This window comes from Schistocerca americana, chromosome 8 (genome assembly GCF_021461395.2).
Source record: "Schistocerca americana isolate TAMUIC-IGC-003095 chromosome 8, iqSchAmer2.1, whole genome shotgun sequence".
In the NCBI taxonomy this organism is placed as follows: domain Eukaryota; kingdom Metazoa; phylum Arthropoda; class Insecta; order Orthoptera; family Acrididae; genus Schistocerca; species Schistocerca americana.
The window spans coordinates 224049616-224055475 of record NC_060126.1 but is presented as its reverse complement, the minus strand read 5'-3'; the positions used below and the strand labels follow the sequence as shown (position 1 = coordinate 224055475).

The window sequence follows — 5860 nt, the reverse complement described above, 5'->3', positions numbered from 1 at the left end:
ACAGCACGAAACTCGATTTTTCTCCATTTTCAATTGCAGTCGACACAGCAACCAATTTAGACGATTGTCAACAATTAACTGCACGCTTTAGTTTCCTGAAATTATTTTTACGATCCTTGGAATAACGAAGCTTACCAACCATGAAGACGCAACAAAAATGATTCATTCTTTCATGAAAATGTACCACAATTATGAAACTTTAACAGTCCCTTGTGCAGTTTAACTACGCTTTCAGGATCCGATGTTATCATGACCAGAGTGATCACACTTAGTTCATTAAATAACATAGGCCGAAGTAAAGCAAAATAAGGAACACTTTGGAATACGGGTCGTTGTGAAGTGGTAGATGATACGGAAGACCAGTAGCCATAGTCCAATGTACTTTTTAGTTCATTTTGTCTAATTTTCATTTAATGATCGCTACAAACTGAGTATGAACAACATCATGATGAGACTATTGTCTCTTGAAAGTGTAACTGCATCCTATCGCGAAAGGGAGAATGTTGTACCTTGGGACACTTTTCAGACTTTCGCCTTTAGCGATTCCTGCAGTATATATATATATATATATATATATATATATATATATATATATATATATATATATATATATGAGGAGTCAAACTGGTACACGTGCTTACGTCCGCCCGCGGTAGCTGAGTGGCCACCGGCACGGAAGCTCATGGTGTTCGGTCAGAAAGGCGCTGGCCCTCTGTAATAAAAAGCTGAGTAAAGGAAACAACGACCAACTTGAACGGATGTCCTATGACGTCCGCCCAGACCAAACGCAACGAACATTAACGAACAAAAAAAAGTGGTCAGCGCCACAGAATGTCAATCCTAAGGGCCCGGGTTCGGTTCCCGGCTGGGTCGGAGATTTTCTCCGCTCAGGAACTGGTTGTGGTGTCCTAATCATCATCATTTCATCCCCACCGACACGCAAGTCGGCTAAGTGGCGCCAACTCGATTCTTGCACCACGCGATCGGTCTACCCGACGGGAGGCCCTAGCACTCCGTCTTCAGGCCACAAGTGGCCCATCGGGACCATCGACCGCTCTATCATCCTCAGTTGAGGACGGGGACAGAAGGGGCGTGTGGTCAGCACACCGCTGTACCAGTCGTTATGATGGTTTTCTTAGACCGGAGCTGCTACTATTCGGTCGAGTGTCTACTCAGTTGGCATCACGAGGCTGAGTGCACCCCGAAAAGTGGCAACAGCCCATGGCAGCCCGGATGGTCACCCATCCAAGTGCCGGCCACGCCCGACAGCGCTTAACTTCGGAGATCTGACGGGAACCGGTGTATCCACTAGGGCAAGGCCGTTGCCAACGGGAGGTCCTAGCCACATGGCCGAAGTGGCATTAAATCGAGACTAGCACCCGCCGAACGGTCTACCCGACGGGAGGTCTTAGTCACACGACATCTATCCTTTTACCTGCCTAATATCGCGTAGGGCCCCCGCGAGCACGCAGAATTGCTGCAACAGGACGTGGCGCGGACTCGATTAATGTGTGAAGTAGTGCTGGAGGGAACTGGATGCTCAACAATTATGACTTTTTGGAAAATGAACATCTCCTCTACAAAAATCAACAGAGATCCTGCGAAACTCAGCTCGCTCTGTTCCTCCATGAGATCCACAGCGCAGTGGACAACGGCGCTCAGGTTGATGTCGTGTTCTTTTATTTCAGTAAGGCAATTGACAACGTCTAGCATTGCCGTTTAATGAAAAAAATACAAGCTTACGGAGTATCATAGCAGACCTGCGATTCGATTCAAGGCTTTCTTGCAGACAGAACTCATCACGTCGTTCTTAATGGAACAAAATCGACAGATGTAAAGGTAATATCCGGAGCACCACAGGGAAGTGTGATAGGACCGTTTCTGTTTACAATATATACGAATGATATAGTAGAAAGCGTCGGATGTTCTTTTCGGCTATTCGCAGATGATGCATTTGTCTATACCAAAGTAGCTACGCCAGAAGATAGTAATGATTTGCAGAACGACCTGCAGAGAATTGATGAATCGTGCAGGCTCTGGCAGTCGACCCCGAACATAAGTAAATACAACATATTGCGCATACATAAGAAAAGAAATCCATTACTGTACAGCTACACTATTGATGACAAACAGCTGGAGACCGTGTGTAGCATAAATTACACTCCTGGAAATGGAAAAAAGAACACATTGACACCGGTGTGTCAGACCCACCATACTTGCTCCGGACACTGCGAGAGGGCTGTACAAGCAATGATCACACGCACGGCACAGCGGACACACCAGGAACCGCGGTGTTGGCCGTCGAATGGCGCTAGCTGCGCACCATTTGTGCACCGCCGCCGTCAGTGTCAGCCAGTTTGCCGTGGCATACGGAGCTCCATCGCAGTCTTTAACACTGGTAGCATGCCGCGACAGCGTGGACGTGAACCGTATGTGCAGTTGACGGACTTTGAGCGAGGGCGTATAGTGGGCATGCGGGAGGCCGAGTGGACGTACCGCCGAATTGCTCAACACGTGGGGCGTGAGGTCTCCACAGTACATCGATGTTGTCGCCAGTGGTCGGCGGAAGGTGCACGTGCCCGTCGACCTGGGACCGGACCGCAGCGACGCACGGATGCACGCCAAGACCGTAGCATCCTACGCAGTGCCGTAGGGGACCGCACCGCCACTTCCCAGCAAATTAGGGACACTGTTGCTCCTGGGGTATCGGCGAGGACCATTTGCAACCGTCTCCATGAAGCTGGGCTACGGTCCCGCACACCGTTAGGCCGTCTTCCGCTCACGCCCCAACATAGTGCAGCCCGCCTCCAGTGGTGTCGCGACAGGCGTGAATGGAGGGACGAATGGAGGCGTGTCGTCTTCAGCGATGAGAGTCGCTTCTGCCTTGGTGCCAATGATGGTCGTATGCGTGTTTGGCGCCGTGCAGGTGAGCGCCACAATCAGGACTGCATACGACCGAGGCACACAGGGCCAACACCCGGCATCATGGTGTGGGGAGCGATCTCCTACACTGGCCGTACACCACTGGTGATCGTCGAGGGGACACTGAATAGTGCACGGTACATCCAAACCGTCATCGAACCCATCGTTCTACCATTCCTAGACCGGCAAGGGAACTTGCTGTTCCAACAGGACAATGCACGTCCGCATGTATCCCGTGCCACCCAACGTGCTCTAGAAGGTGTAAGTCAACTACCCTGGCCAGCAAGATCTCCGGATCTGTCCCCCATTGAGCATGTTTGGGACTGGATGAAGCGTCGTCTCACGCGGTCTGCACGTCCAGCACGAACGCTGGTCCAACTGAGGCGCCAGGTGGAAATGGCATGGCAAGCCGTTCCACAGGACTACATCCAGCATCTCTACGATCGTCTCCATGGGAGAATAGCAGCCTGCATTGCTGCGAAAGGTGGATATACACTGTACTAGTGCCGACATTGTGCATGCTCTATTGCCTGTGTCTATGTGCCTGTGGTTCTGTCAGTGTGATCATGTGATGTATCTGACCCCAGGAATGTGTCAATAAAGTTTCCCCTTCCTGGGACAATGAATTCACGGTGTTCTTATTTCAATTTCCAGGAGTGTATCTAGGCGTAACTATCCAGAGCGACCTTAAGTGGAATGAGCACATAACACAGATAGTGAGAAAAGCAGACACCAGACTCAGATTCATCGGAAGAATCTAAGGAAATGTAACTCATCCACGAAAGAAGTGGCTGTTAAGGTGCTTATTCGCCCGATTCTTGAGTATTGTTCATCTATCTGGGATCCCTATCAGGTAGAACTGATAGAGGAGATGGAGAAGGTCCAACTAAGAACGGCGCTTTTCCACAGGGCATCGTTTAGCTGGCGAGGGAGCGTTACGGACATGCTAAAAGAAGTCCACTAGCAGACGTCACAAGAGGGGCCTTGTGCATCACGGAGAGATTCGTGCTTGCTATTGAAATTTCGGGACAGCACTATTCAGGAGGAGTTGGACAACATATTACTTCCCCCCACATACATGTCGCGTATTGACCACGAGGAGAACATTCGAGAAATTAGAACCAATACAGAGGCTTACCAACAATCGTTCTTCCCACGCACTGTTCACGAGTGGAACAGGGTTGGAGGGATCAGATACTGGTATCTAAAGTACCCTCCGCCATTAGGTGGCTTGCGGAATATGATGCAGCTGTAGGTGCAGATGAACTGAAATCACGAATCCTGCAGGACTAGCCATAAATCCGTAAGAGTACGAGAGGTCTCGGCATCCTAGATATGCTCAACAATGTTCATGTCTGGGGAGTTCGATGGCCATCGAAAATGTTTAAACTTAGAAGAGTGTTCCTGGAGCCACTCTATAGCAGTTCTGGATTTGTGGGATGTCGCATTGTCCTTCTGGTATTTTGAACAAGTTCGTCGGTATGAACAATGGACATGAATGGACGCAAGTGATCAGATAGGACGCTGACGTACGTGTCACCTATCAGAATCGGATCTTGACGTATCAGGGGTCCCATATCACTCCACTGCACAAGGCCCACACCATTACAGAGCCTCCACCAGCTTGACAGTCCTCTGTTGACATGCGGGATCCACTGATTCATGACCGACTTGATAAATTCAGAGCGGATGCATAACAGGCCCTTGCTCTCTGCATCTTGCGAGATTACAGGATTCACGGCGTGAAAGTAGGTAGGCGGAGAGTGGACGCCACTAGCATGGAAGAAGTTTGGAATTTGGGTCGGTTGGCCAAAACGGCTAAGGCAATCAATCGCTCAAGTTAAGTGGGAGATCGGAGTTCGAGTCCTGTCTAGCACAAATTTTCAGCTTTCACCACCGAATTATTTCAATGTCCAGTTGTAGGTGAAGTCGGTTGCTCCTTCCAAGGTTTAACATATTTGAAACTTCCTGGTAGAATGAAACTGTATGCCCGACCGAGACTCGAACTCGGGACCTTCATTTTCTTATTCCGTTCTTAAACGTCGGCAGTCCCGCGTGCCCTGCAGTATTTTTCTGAAATTATAAAAATTACTGGGGAAAAACAAGGTTTTTTTCCAAATATGGCAACCTATTCCAAGTTACGATATGGTCATGAAGCAAGAAACAAACAATCTGTTCAAATTTAAAAGTGTTGCAATCGGGAAAATCTTCTCAAAAATGTATGAAATAATCTGTGTTTCATTGTTACTCTACCACACACGAATAATCAGCGTATAATCAAATCAAACAGAAATGTTATCAATAAACAGCTATGATGCTGGCAACAGTCAGAGCAAAATGCCTCGGATCTTTGGAGGTGACGGAGTTCCACCTCTAATTGACAAACCAGGGACTCCAAAGATACGACTCGGCAAACGAATGGTAACGAGATGGGGAGCTATTAATATCAATGGGGGCTACTCTGGGAAGAAGGTAGAGTTGGCATAGGCTGCAAGTAAGATGGGGTTGGACGTTTTAGCTGTTAGTGACATTCGAGTATGGGGTGAGAAAGAAGAGGAAGTGGGAGAATACAAGGTTTACCTGTCAGGAGTCAAAGCAGAAATAGCACAATGGGGTGTAGGGCTTTACATCAAGAAAGAAATGGAATCCAGCGTAGTTGCAATAAGGTACGTAAACGAACGACTGATGTGGATAGATTTGACAGTGTCTAGCAAGAAAATTAGGATTGTGTCAGAATATTCGCATTGTGAAGGGACAGATCAAGATAAGATGGACAGTTTTTATGACGCACTCAGTGACGTAGTTGTTAGAGTAAAGGACAAGGACAGTGTTCTGCTCACGGGTGATTTTAATGCCAGGATTGGAAATCGAACAGAAGGGTATGAAAAGGTTATGGGTAAATTTGGAGAGGATATGGTGGCCAACAGGAACGGGAAAC

At 48.2% G+C, this 5860-nt stretch overlaps 1 pseudogene; it reads right to left on the bottom strand.

Annotated features, from left to right (window-relative positions):
* Positions 1-1209: 1209 nt before the first annotated feature.
* LOC124546143 lies at positions 1210-1327 on the bottom strand (annotated as a pseudogene).
* Positions 1328-5860: the final 4533 nt, after the last annotated feature.